The 14,313-nt window shown below is 37.0% G+C and overlaps 1 protein-coding gene across 5 annotated transcripts in view; it reads right to left on the reverse strand.

The window, feature by feature from the left end:
- ZNF143 (zinc finger protein 143) overlaps positions 1 to 14,313 on the reverse strand; it is a 62,498-nt gene that overhangs the window by 47,385 nt on the left and 800 nt on the right. Inside the window, exon 1 of one of the 5 annotated variants that reach the window (XM_046638465.1) lies at positions 1,776 to 1,886. The exons of 3 other annotated variants lie outside the window; for them this stretch is intronic. The gene's annotated coding sequence lies outside the window, so the exon portion shown is untranslated. Of the gene's footprint in view, positions 1 to 71; positions 491 to 1,775; positions 1,887 to 14,313 lie in introns of those variants that run through there. One more of the 5 variants, XM_046638466.1, reaches the window with a different exon arrangement.

Consider the following 14,313-nt stretch of genomic DNA (forward strand, 5'->3'; position numbering starts at 1 on the left):
AGAGTTAAACATTAAAAAAATATGTGATGGCTACTTTTCAGTTTTATTATACTTGATTTGATACCACTGACCTTTATCTCCTTCTTGGAACACTCTCTTGCCTTGGCTTCTGTGACACCCACATGCTCCTGGTTTTCTCCAACTTCCTATTTAATCCTTTACAGTTTCTCCTACAGGTTCCGAAATATGGAGGAGCCTCAAGTTTCTGCTGTAGTTTGTTTTTTCATTTTATGCACTCTTCCTCTTGGGCAATCACATCCATTTCCATGGCTTCAAAGATCTCTGGAATTTACAAGCTCTCTAGAATCTATCTAGTCCTTTCTCTTAAGGGCTCCTGATCTATATATCTAACTGCTTACTGGCCTTGATGACCTCTGTGGTCCACAGCTACCTCCATCTCAACAGAGTTTCTCACAAAATTCTCCTTTCGTATTTTCTTTCTTGTTTTTTTTTTTGAGGAAGATTAGCCCTGAGCTAACATCTGCTGCCTATCCTCCTCTTTTTGCTGAGGAAGACTGGCCTCGAGCTAACATCCGTGCCCATCTTCCTTTACTTTATACGTGGGACGCCTACCACAGCATGGCTTGACAAGCAGTGCCATGTCCGCAACTGGGATCTGAACTGGCGAAACCCGGGCCACCTAAGCAGAACATGCGCACTTAACCGCTGCACCACCAGGCCGACCCCTTCTTTTGTGTTTTCTACCTCAGTAATATATGCAATCACCAACCCAGTAACTCAAATCTTCCTTATCCTCCAATCAATCACTAAGAACTATCACTCTGCTTCTCAAATATCTGTCAAATCCACTCACTTCTCCTATTAGACTGTCAATTCAGGCTACCATCATACACTTGGATGATTACACTGGCCTCCAAAAATCCACTCCTACCCTCCTCCAATCTAATCTCCATACCACGGTGCAAGTGCTTTCAAATCCAATCACAGCATTTCTCTGTCTCAAAAACCTTAATATTTTCCTACTTCCCCATATAATCCAAATATCATGATCTGGACTCTAGTAACTTCTCCAGCATGGTGGACAACCATCCTGGTTCGCCCAAGACTGAGGAGGTTCCCAGGACACGGGACTTTCAGTTTTGTTTTGCTTTTCTGGGGAAGACTTAGTTTTAAAACTGAGATAGTCTTGGGCAAATCACGACATTCTATCCTCCAGTCCTGTTCTCGCCACAACCTCCTCACGTTCCATACTCCAGCAACACTGACTAAAATTCCAGCAGTTAGTGATACTAATATCATTCAATAATAAGATTAGTAAAATATTAATACTAATATATAGAAAAGGATAATAATAACCCTCCCATAATACTTACTATATACCAGGCATTAGTACTACTTCATTTAATCCGTCTAGCAATCCTATGAATTAAGTACCATTTTATACCAATTTTGCAGATGAAGAAAATGAAGTTCAGAAAGGTTAAATGATGTCCTTAACTGCACAACGTAAGTGGCAAAGTCTACGTTATAATCATTTGGTGCAACAACTCTTCCATGAGCTACTGGATTATTTGCCCTGTCAGAACAGCCCAAGGTATCCCTTGCCTCTGGGCCTCTAAACACTGCTATTCACACCATCTAGAATATTCTTCCTCCTCTCTTTACTTGGCTAAATTCTTCCAATCTCAGATTCCACCGGAAAGTTTTACCTGAACTCCCCAAACTGGGTCAGAATGCTTTAGATATATTTCCCATGACACTGTCTATACCCTTATCATAAAACTTATCACAACACTTATCACAGCATACTTTACCTGTTCTTCTCCAGAGTGGAAGCAGTATATCTACAGTAACCAGCTACTAGAACAAAATATCAGAGGAAGATGTCCCCTATGGGTAAATTATTTTTGTTTTTCTTCTTCTTCTTTTTTTTTTTAGATTTTTTTTTTTCCTTTTCTCCCAAAGCCCCCTGGTACATAGTTGTGTACTTTTAGTTGTGGCTCCTTCTAGTTGTGGCATGTGGGATGCCGCATCAGCATGGCTTGATGAGCAGTGTCATGTCCGTGCCCAGGATTCAAACCGGCGAAACCCTGGGTCGCCAAAGCAGAGCACACGAACTTAACCACTCAGCCATGGGGCTGGCCCCATCCCTAAAGGTAGATTAGAAAGTGTGGGGTTTACCTAGGAAGGAAGGCTTATAAGAGGTAGTATAACATTATACTGAAGAATGTGGACTCTGGAGCCAGAAAGCCTGCCTTCAAAATCTCATTTTACCACCTATAATTTATGTGACCTTGGGCAAGTTACTTAACTGCTCTGTGCCATAGTTTCCTTATCTATAAAAGGAGGGTACTTTATAGAGCTGTTTTGAGAATAAATATTAATCTCTTAGAATAGCAGCTGGCATTACATATATGTTTGCTATTAATGCTTATCAGTAGTTTTAAGTTAAGTGAGAATTGATTATATAGTTTCATAACTGTCTTATGCACTATTTTCTCCTACTACTATAAAAGGGTGCTGCCAGAGGAGAAAGAAAGTAAACACAGGCTTTGGAGATGTGTTATTCAAGGGGAACTTTACTCTTGTTCACTTTTTAAAAAATATCTTTACTGAGACACAATTCACATACCATAAAATTTACCCATTTAAGGTGTACAATTCAATGAGTTTAGTATATGCAGAGTTGTACAAACATCATCACAACTTAAATTCAGAATATTTTTATCACCTCCCAAAAGAAAACCCCACTGTCTCCCTCCCAAAGCCCTAAGCAACCATTAATCTACTTTCTATCTCTTTAGATTTGCTTATTCTGGACATTTCATATAAATGAAATCATACAGTATGTGGTCTTTTGTGACTGGCTTCTTTCACATAAGCATAATGTAAGAATGAAACGAAATAATGTATGTAAAGAATTAGATGCAATAATGTGTGTAAAGCCCTTAGCACTCAAGATGTACTCAAAACATGCCAGTTTTTTCTACAGGTGAGGAAAGTGAGGTTCACAGAACCACAGGGCTGAAAGGCTCCTGATTCCTGATATCTAACACTCCTCTCTCCTCTTACCAGTCCTTTAACTCCATCCAGTCTCCCAATTAGACTAGAAGCCTTCTAAAGTGAGGCTCCTAGGGGTCTTTGGGATTTTGACACCTAAGACTGTATGTCCAATAAATGTCTAATGAGTTTAATAGAACTCATGCTGCAGAGGGCTTTACAACTGTCCTCCATGGTATTCATCCAGCCATGCTGACCTTTTAGTCCCTAGAACACATCTAACTCTTTCTGCTTTTGCACATATTGTTCTGTCACCTCCTATCTAAAATACCCATTCTACCACCATCCCCTTATTCTCTATCACAGAACTCTATCTGCTTCACAGCACTTACCAGAATTTCTAAGTGAACTCTAAGTTCCATGATGGCAGGGTCCGCAACTGTCCTGTTCATTCCTGAATTCCCAGTGCCTACAAGAATGCCTGGCATGTGGTATATGCTTACTAAATACTTGTTGAACAAATAAACACAATTTGTATGAGGTCATGGCTAGTTAATTGCCTGAGACAGGATTCAAGATTAGGTCTTTTTTTATTCCAATGCTCTTTTCATTGTGCCTCATTTTTTATAATATGCTACTGTATTGTGTATATATAGCATGTATAAACTGCCATTAATTTAAATGATTCCAACTTCTTGTGACCATTACATCCATATTATATAAATCTCTGTATTTTCAATACAAGGCCAAATGCATTCATCATTATTTAACTTAAAGATATGTATAAAGAGCACAATGACATCTATGCTATGCCCTATTATGTATAGTACTCATACATACAGTATGATACAGTATGGCTCCAGGAACTACAGACATCTTACATTTTAAAAGTTAAAGAGGTGGGCACTTGGTAGGTTACTGAATAATTCACTTGAGAGACTGGGCTTTTGAGCCAATCATAGGTTCAAGTCCCAGCTTTGCCATGTCATAGTTGGACAAGTCACTCTAAACTCCGTTGACTCACCTGCGAAATAGGCATAATTCTAGTGTTTGATTTAAGTCTGTAGTAAAGATAATAAGTTTATGTATATATGCAAACTGCTCAACAAATCACTTAACTCAGTGCTGTTGGGACCCAGGGCAGGCCACCCTAAAATATCCCATAATGGCATATTGATTATTTTGAGTTAAAGTTACTTGAGAAGCAAAAAGGGCATCCTGACTTTTCTCTCTCTGTTCTCCCTGAAAGCAGGATATAAATCTCCCATCTGAAGGGTGCCCTCTCTGTGCCTTAAGGCTGAGAGAGACATCCTTATCAGCAGAGCTAGGCAATTCAGGGCCAAGAAGCCGACATAAGCAAACCTTGTTAATTTTACTAATGAGCTACTTCAAGCCTAAACTTTGTTTAAATTCCTCTCTCCTTATGTATCCCCAAACTAAGTTTCTTTGTCCTGTCATTCTTCGTAAATTTATCATTTCCTTGTGTAAAAAGATATAAAAACAGCCTGCTTTGCTCATCTTGGAGAACATCGTTACTCTATGATCTCCAATATGTACATATTAAATTGGGTTTTCTCCTGTTAACCTGGTCTTGTGTCAATTTTATTAGTCCAGCCATAAGAACACAAGAAGGGTAGAATGGGGAATTTCCCCCGCCTCAACAGTTGTGGCAAGCCAGGCAGGAAAATCACGCGCTGGGACATGACTTTCTCCCTTGGGCTGCAACATCTAAGAGATCCTGGGACATCTGACAAAGAAGCTGGCAAAAAAAAAAAAAAAAAATGGTAAGCTTTCTTACCATGTCAGCCTCCCAGATCTCTGTCTGCAGGATGTGATGGGAACAAAAATGGTGAAAGTTTTCTTTTTTTTTCCTCTCTCTCTCTAAATTTAGATTAACAGGAGAAAATATTTATGAAAGTAGTTTCTTGGGCAAAAGCAACTTGAGTAAAGATTGGGGACAAGTACTCTTGATTTTGTTGATATTTTCCTCCCAAAAATGGCCTTTTATCTCTGTCAGCTGGAGGATGCATATACATCCGGTGGGCAGCCAAACAGGCTGTGGATCCAAGCTTAGGAAATCTAAACATCCTATTCTGTTCAAAAGGGGGAAAGCACGTGATTCCCTGTGTTTTGGAACAGCTGTTTAAAAACAGGGGCCCTCAGAGTTCTTAGGCTAACTCTGGGAGTGAACTTTCTGGATCCTGGGAGGGTTGCATCCTTTGCACGCTCCGTTTGGGACACCTCTAGCATTCATGGTTAAGCCACAAAAAGTGGTATTGGTTTGAGTTCTACTAAGACTCAATGTCAATGAGTTCCCAGACAATGGATTCTTTAAACTGGAAAAACTTCTAAACTGAAAAAAAAGTTAGAGAGCTCTCACATTGGTATAATGGCTAGCCATTAAGACTCCCTAAATAAGATGGGAGGACAGAATTTAGAACAAAAATCAAAGTCCACTCAGACCCCTTCTTATTTGCCTTCAGACATTTGCAGATATTGTAAAAAATCAGGACATTGGAAGTACAGTTGCCCAGCACTTAAGGAGAAAAAGGAAAAAAAAATAACAGCTAGACTTAGGGACTCCCTAACGAAACGAGAAAACAAAAATTTTACACTTAAAACAAAAATCCAATGTAAAATCCCCTTCTTAAAATCCAGCCCCCTCTGCCTGTTTTAGCTTTTCTTTTTCCCCACAAGATTTACAGAGAGCACTCCAGCCTAATCTCTAAGGGGATATAGGTTACTCATGTAAATGCTGAAGGCCAGGAAATGAATTTAACAGAAGCACCTAGGACAGGCAGTAAAGCTCACTTTACAGGGCTCTATAATCAGGCTCTGCCAGCTTCAGGCTTTCCTATATAATATCCTTTGTGAATATACCCTAGAACCCCTCCCAGAGAATTCATATTTCCTGGACAACAGCCCTTCACCTCCACTCAGTGACCATTCTGTAATGCCCAGTCAAGAGGAGAAAGTAAAATTTCATGTTGTCCATTACTTTCCAAATCCAGACCCATGGGTTACTGACCCTTTCTCTCCCAGAGATAACTATTATCTTCTTGCTTGTCTCGTTTTGTGTCCTAAGGGCTCGGCTTAGCTTCCTGCCTGCTTGGGACATGTGGGCTACTGGTTCTTTCTTTTGGCTTTCTTTGGGAATGACTCTGGATCCTGGGAAGATAATAACCTTTGAGGATGCCTCTTGGGTCCATGGAGTTGTTTAATACAGCCAGAGATATTTACTGTTTGTTCTGGCTGAAAACTGAGAAGATATTTAGAAGGATTTTTTTTTCAGTAGCTCTATCGTCAAAAATTGGCCAAATTTGAAGCTGACACTCAGAGCCTGATAGGAATTTCTTTTTTTTTTAAAGACTGGCACCTGAGCTAACATCGGTTGTTAATCTTTTTTTTATTTCTTCTTCTCCCCAAAGTCCCCCAGTATATAGTTGTATACTCTAGCCGTAGGTCCTTCTGGCTCTGCTATGTGAGATGCTGCCTCAGCACGGCTTGATGAGTGGTGCTAGGTCTGTGCCCAGGATCCAAACCGGAGAAACCCTGATGAGCATGCGAACTTAACCACTTGGCCACGGGGCTGGCCCCAGGAATTTTTTTTATAGGCCTTCTTCCCTAAGTTAAGATAAAACTACCCACCCAGACAGAAAGAAACAAATTAGAGATAATGTAATTAGAAAGGCAGAGCAACTGTTCTTATCTTACAAATCTTTGCAAAACTGGAAATACAACTCTAAAGGCAGTTCAGATTCCACCAAATCCTTTTCACCAATCCCCAAACCTCTCCTATTTATCTCACAAAAAAACAAAACATTTTCCCTTTGGTTTTCTTGAACTTCAGATTTTATCGATGAGCTAACTGGGCTTAGTCTCAGGCGATTGTGGGCTATGTCCAGAGGTGTTTACATTCTAAAGACATGGTAAAATTTACAACTTCAAAAGACAGAGGAAAAAAAAATGCAAGTATTTTTCCTAGGAGTTTTGGGGTAATTGCAATTTAAAATTTTCTTTCAGTCTTAGCAGTTGGGGTTAGTTTAATAAGAGTTCCTAGAGAGGTTATAAACTTTGTGAGCTTTGTTTTAAATTGCAAGTTGCTAGAAAAGGCTCTCTTATCCAAGATCTAATTCCTTAGAATTGCTTGTCTAGGGCAAATATGAACCTTAAAAGTCTTCACAAATACTAACAACAACAAAAAAACCTTTGTAAGCAGGTAACCTTAACTTGTTCTATCTGCTAGAGACACAAATATTTATAAACTAGGGAGTTTCGTATGGTACCTGATTCATGGCTGAAATTTTAAAACAGAAGCTATAAGATCTCTGGTTGTGCCTATCTATATGCATGCATGTACGTTATAGATATGGTATTTTTCTACCGCTGGATGATATCATTAAAGTTAACTTCTAAAAAGCTCTATTAAGTGCTTACATAAATTATTTCTAAATATAATAGAGACTAACCCAAATGCTTTTCAAGTTAACATGACATAAAATAGTCTTTGGTAAATGAAAGCTTGTTTAAGCTGTTGGTTTAATTAAAATAGACATGTCTTCAGAGTTACCAGCATTGGACAGAATGCAGACGCGCAACTTTTATTCTTCCTGAGTTATTAGTCAAATAAGCTCATGTTAACTCTGCTACAAAAAAGCTCAGCAAGAAAAAAATAACTTCAGATGATGGCTAACTGCTTTAATGTCTCATGAAATTTTCATGAACAATATAAGTATAATTGCTAAGAACAAGTGAATTATATAAATGTTAAATGAAATAATTTCTAGGTGCAATAATTATGTTTTATGAAAGTATGTGTACTTAAAAATAGCTTCCCCAAATCTTTTTGGTAACTTGAAACTTTAGAGTTTTACTAAATGAAATCAAATGATGGAAAATTCATTGAATATCTAGGTCGTTTCCAGATAAAATAATAAAACATTAATTACTGAACAGAGGTTGATCTACTTTCAGCTTCTTATTACAGAGAAACTAAAAGATAAATTTGGGTCTGTTAATAAACATGTTTTGTGTTTTATTAAAAGATTGCACTATGGAAAAACATGTTTCTACAATTTATAAAACGCATTCATAAATTTCCCATAAAGAATATGGATATCACATACAGTTTACAATTACTTCTTAACTAGAAATTAAGGTTTTTTGTTTTGTTTTTTTAAGATTTTATTTTTCCTTTTTCTCTCCAAAGCCCCCTGGTACATAGTTGTGTATTTCTAGTTGTGGGTCCTTCTAGTTGTGGCATGTGGGATGCTGCCTCAGCATGGCCTGAAGGGCAGTGCTACGTCTGCGCCCAGGATCCAAACAAGCGAAACCCTGTGCCACCGAAGCGGAGCGCACTAACTTAACCACTCAGCCATGGGGCTGGCCCCAAGAAATTAAGGTTTCTAAGAGTTAAAAATTCTAATTAATATATGTTATTAAAGCTACTGAAAATAATAAGGGAAAAATCTCTGTATGCAAGGAAAATAAGATACATGTTTTGGTAAGAAAAGGTGTAAGGAACAGAGATGCATTTTTGTTGTGGAAAGGAAAATAATTTTGTCCCAAGATAAAGCTGGTTATTCTGAATTTAAAAGAGACCAAGGGACAAACTAAAATGGATGTAAAAAGTTATAGAAGGTTTAAGAAAAAGGAATCTTTGGAAAGGAATTTTATAGGTGCTGAGGGCTAATTGAGAGTGGAATAAATTTAATTAAATGAATGAGTTTTAATATCAAAAGTAAGCTGGGACAAAATTAAAATTTGAGTTTTTCTCTCTCTGTTAAAAGGACAAAAAGAGACAGAGAGACAGAAAGAGAGAGAAAATCTTACCTTGTATGGTCAAGTTAACAAAAATTAAATTATTTCAAGAATTTTAAAAATAAGCTTTAATATTAATAGTGTATTTACATAAAACCAGAACTTAATTTTCTTTTCATCCCTTTAAAAGAAAGCATTCTTCGAGTATTGGTCTGCTCCTGATAAAGGGATTGTGAAAGGTTTTTATAACTATGAAAGGTTAGGACCTTCTGTTTTATCAGAACTATTTCCTGAGCTTTATGTTAAAAGCTGAGTCTTTTCTATTAAAAAGAACTATGGTTTTACAGCTACGTAACCTTCTATTTTGTCTTTGAAATCTTTTGTCACTTTGGTAAAAAAGATAATTAAATATTGAGTTTCATAATGATTGGTGATCCTATTTAGGCAAGTGTTTTAAAACCTCTGATATCTTTGATGAACTTTCCAAAATCAAATTCTAGATGAAGTCTTTTTTGACCTCTAGCTAACTTTGGGTTTTTCAGGAGACCCCTGAAATATCTCAAAAGATCTGTTCTCTCTCCTTATAAAAAGAGGGGTATTGAACTAATTAGGCTTATTTGAGATGTTAAATTACACAGGAAGCATTGTCAAATAAGAAATAACATTAAGCCTTCTTTATGTTAGGTAGGACTGTATATAAGAATTCCAGAAATTATGTGAAATTCCTAAAAATCTGACATGTTCTGGTATCACATTATTAGTCATAATTCTAGTTATTGTAAAATGTTGTATGTAACAGAAATAACAAAATTTCTTTATCAATAGCATTATAATAAACCATTTTTAAGTTTTTGGTCATTTATAGTTGCTCTGATGCTTCTGCAAAATGCTTCATACCAAATCAGAGAAATTAAGATGGGTAAACAATAGCTGTAAACAAACAGTCAGGGCTATGGAGAACGAAGACAGCCGCTTGGTTCTTCCCAGCTCCTTGGCAAACCCCACGTTTTAGTTTTTACATTCCTTCACCCACCTTAGGAAAAACTATTTCTGTGCCCAGAGACCACAGAACTCCTCCCTCTGGGTCCTTTGAGCACCTGCAGCTGGACTTCATTCAACTGCCACTTAGTATGGGTTATCAATCTGTTCTTGTTATCGTATGTAAGTTTTCCAGATGGGTTGATCTGCCACAAAGCTGATGCCGTCACAGTGCCAAAGAAAACTATTAGAAAATGTGTTTCCCACTTGGGATACACTATCCACAATCTCCAGTGATCCAGGCATTCACTGGGCAAATCATATGAGCCTTAATGAAAAACTTGCAAACTTCTTGGAATTTTCACTCCCCATCACTCTCAATTGCCAGGCAAAGTTGAGAGAACGAAAAAACTGGATTCGAGCAGAACAAGAATTAGTTACATGGAACTTAATGAACTGATGAGGATGATTATAATTTTTATGACGTTTGATCTGAAATATTACCTCTTAAAAATCTTTTGGTTTTCCAGATTTAAGGAAACTCTTTTCTTTTCTCTTAAGCTATGACTTACAGCAATTTGGTGAATTATACCTTTTTAAGCAGAGTTGAAACAATCACTTTTTTCTCCCTAACCCGATCCCTCCAGAATTCAGAAATTCTCAGTGAGTATTCTTATTGTCATGACAACATATTTATTTGCATAAGTTCAATAAAAATCTGTTCTCCTTGTAACAGGACACAACTGGAAACACTGGTTATATTACCAAGGCTTTGACTGGAATGCCATATTTGAGAGAGACATGCATAAACTCAGATATGACCAAACAGCTTAAGGAAATAAGGTTGACTCTATGAAGCCAATAAAACCCCTGGGAAGAAACAGCCTCGTACCCCACTTACAGAGTTCCCCACAGTCTAACCAACTGAGTAAAGAAGGTCACTTGCTGGCAGGTGCAAGTTATGTTGGGACCCTCAAGAGGAGAGGAATTCACTCAATGTATAGGTATTGCAGGCAGAATATCTGCTTGGAGTTTTATCCTCAAGAGGCCATTAAAAGTTCAATTTGGAGATTCCTTACAAAAAGTTCCAGCAAAGCAAATTTAAAAGAGCCTATATGTCAATCACTATTCTTGCTGTACTTATGTAAATAAGTGAGCCAAGTTTATTGAAACTAGACTTACTCTCCAAATTAGTCTTAATTTGACTACATAATTTGATAAAAATAAGGGTGATTTTAGACAGAAAAATTGTTTCAGTAGAAACTGTAATACACATTTGTCAATATTAGATTCTAGTGCTGTTAATTTTTCTTCAAGTTTTGTTGTTAACCTAAAAACTGGACTGGATCCTAAATTCTAGTATCCTCCAATATTTGGCTACAACTGTACAAACTAATGTTTCCAATTTTTCTCCCACTTTTGACTTGGAATCATTAAAAACTAAAGCTGCCCTTTTCCCTGAAGCCTTGCAAACTGAAGCCGAACAACTTGATATAAACTTGAGATCTCCACAATAGCTCATGTTTAGATAACCTTCATGCATGTTACTGTAAGAACCACTCAGAAAGTGTACCTGAACATCCAATGACATCATCAGAGACATTTCAAACTGCAAAAGACGCTTTGACCTGAACATTTACAATCTTCTTGACTGGCTGCCCCTAGGCTCAGAAACTGGTTTATAATTTGCTCCAACCATTAACCTTTGTTTTTCTTTGTTTCCATAGAAATACCTCTTATTAAATACCTGATTGCTTAGACCAGAGACCTAACTTTGGGAATCCATCTGCATCACCACCTTCTGAAATGAGACAAAACTGTTTAACTGAAGTGACCTATTCAATGAAATAATGGAACAATTTACCAGCTCAATTTTGGATATATTAAACTTTCAGGGAAATTTCAGAGAAGGGAACTGTTGGGGCCCATGGCAAGCCACCCCAAAATATCTCACAATGGCCTATTGATTATTTTGAGTTAAAGTTACTTGAGAAGCAAAAAGGGCATCCTGACTTTTCTCTCTCTGTTCTCCCTGAAAGCAGGATATAAATCTCCCATGTGAAGGGTGCCCTGCCTGTGATAAGGCTGAGAGAGACATCCTTATCAGCAGAGCTAGGGAATCCAGGGCCAAGAAGCCGACATAAGCAAACCTTGTTAATTTTACTAATTTACTACCTCAAGCCTAAACTTTGCTCAAATTCCTTTCTTCTTACATACTCCAAATCTAAGTTTCTTCATCCTGTCATTCCTCACAAACTTATTGTTTCTTTGTATAAAAAGATAGAAAAGCAGCCTGCTTTGCTCATCTCAGAGAGCATCTTACACTATGATCTCCAATACGCACATATTAAATTGGGGTTTCTCCTGTTAATCTGGTCTTGTGTCAGTTTTATTATTAGTCTAGCCATAAGAACACAAGAAGGGTAGAAAGTAGAATTTTCCCCTCTCCGAAGCCAAAGTTAAGTGCTGAGTAAAGTGGTATTTTAAGCACAGATAATGTAGTTTGTAGTTAAATGCCTGTGTCTACTCATTAATGGACAAGTTATTTCCAGAGGGTGCAGAGTTCCCACTATAGCATAGTTTTAAAATGAGATTAGATTTATGGGACAGTATGGAGAAAAGTGTATCATTTTTTTTCAAAATTTTTTTTCTATGAGAGAGAGGGAGATTTCTCAGTCTAAATCCATCTTAAAAACATCATTTTGATTAGTAGTACAATAAAGTTTAAAACAGTCTCACAAAAGCTGTCCCTTAAAATGCAAATTAAGCATAGAAAGGAGTAATGACACACAGAACCCAACTTTTAAAAAATTACTATGTCCTGAAATAAAGCCAGGAGCAAAACCACTCAGAACTAGGTAAAACCTCAGATTAAAAAAACAAAACAAAACAACACTAGATAAAAACTTCAAAATTAAGTAATAAAGAAAACCTCAGGACTCAGAAAGTTCTCCTCATATGATCATAAACTGCATATACACTATAAATAATTCATAACAGCCAAAGTAATAGTAGAGGCCCAATTCCCCAATCCAGCTAGGTCATCTTTCCACGAAGAACAAGATTCACAGCAACATGCCAACTTGCAGGAAAGGGCAATGGACATTTCGCAAATCATATGTCTGACAAGTGACTTTTATATACAGAAGCTTACAACTCAATAACAAACAATACAACTTAAAAATGGGGAAAAGATCCAAATAAACATTTCTCCAAAGAAGATATACAAATCGCCAATAAGAAGCACATGAAAAAGTGCTCAACACCATTAGCCAATGGGAAATGGAAATCAAAATAACAAGAAATACCACTTCATACCCACTAGGATGGCTACCATCTAAAAGACTGATAATAAGTGTTGGCAAGGATATCGAAAAATGGGAACTCTCATACACCACTGGTAGGAATTTAAAATAGTGCAGCCACTTTGCAAAACAGTTTGACAGTTCCTGAAAAGGTTGAGCACGGAGTTATGATATAATCAAGACAGTCTACTCCTAGGTATATACATCCAAGAGAAATGAAAACATGTCTACACAAAAACTTGTACACAAATGTTCATAGCAGCATTATGCATAACCGATAAAAGGTGGAAACCACTCAAATGTCCATCAACAGATGAATGGATGAATAAAATGTGTTATGTCCATACAATGAAATATTTGGCAATAAAAAGAAATAAAATACTGATAAAAGCTATAATATGAATGAACTTGCAAATATTATAAGTGAAAGAAGCCGGTTACAAATGCCCACATACATACTGTGTGATTCTATTTACATGAAATGTTCAGAATAGGCAAATCTGCAGATTAGTGTTTGGGGAGGGGCAGGTTTAAGGGGAAATGGGGAGTAACTTAACGGGTATAGAGTTTCTTTTTGGGGTGATGAACATATTTTAAAATTGGGCTGATCGTCGCATAACTCTGAATATATTAAACCTATCTAATTACACACTTTAGATGAATTGTAAGGAATGTGAATTATATCAACAAAGCTATTATTTTTAAAAAATAAACGAGGGCTATGGAAAAATAGGCACGCAAATGCTGCCAAATAATGTGAATTTCAAAATCAGTCAAAATACGCCTAGAGAAAATCAGTTAAGCATCTTATCGGAGCTTTCAGTGATCTCCTTAGCACCTAATCTCTTATTGCTTAACAATGAACTTACACTACACGCTGGGCAAGAGAAAATATTAACTATTGCACATATTTTTGTTAACTACAGCAAAATACACGCATCCTCTAGCAAGATTCCGGACGAAGCCAAGCACAATCTCGAACCTATGATTTTTCACTATATCCCCATTTGATTATGCCAGCTGATTAGGCACTGCCAAAGCAAAAGCTGAAGTTGATCTTACACAAACAATGCGTTTTACTTTCTTTCCCAGTTTTTGCTTAACTTCATTAATGCGGAAAACAAAATGTTAAAAAAAAAAAAAAGGGGGGGGAAAAAAATTCACGTTCACGTTCCACAATAAAATATTACAAAGCAAGTAAAGGATTCATTCACTTTTGGGCCAAAATCGAGAAAAAAGGGGAATGATAAAACTGACAATTTCTAACATTCGATGTTAGGCCTCAGTAACCTAAAATGTAAAAAAAAAA

Source organism: Equus quagga, chromosome 14, assembly GCF_021613505.1.
Source record: "Equus quagga isolate Etosha38 chromosome 14, UCLA_HA_Equagga_1.0, whole genome shotgun sequence".
Lineage (NCBI taxonomy): Eukaryota > Metazoa > Chordata > Mammalia > Perissodactyla > Equidae > Equus > Equus quagga.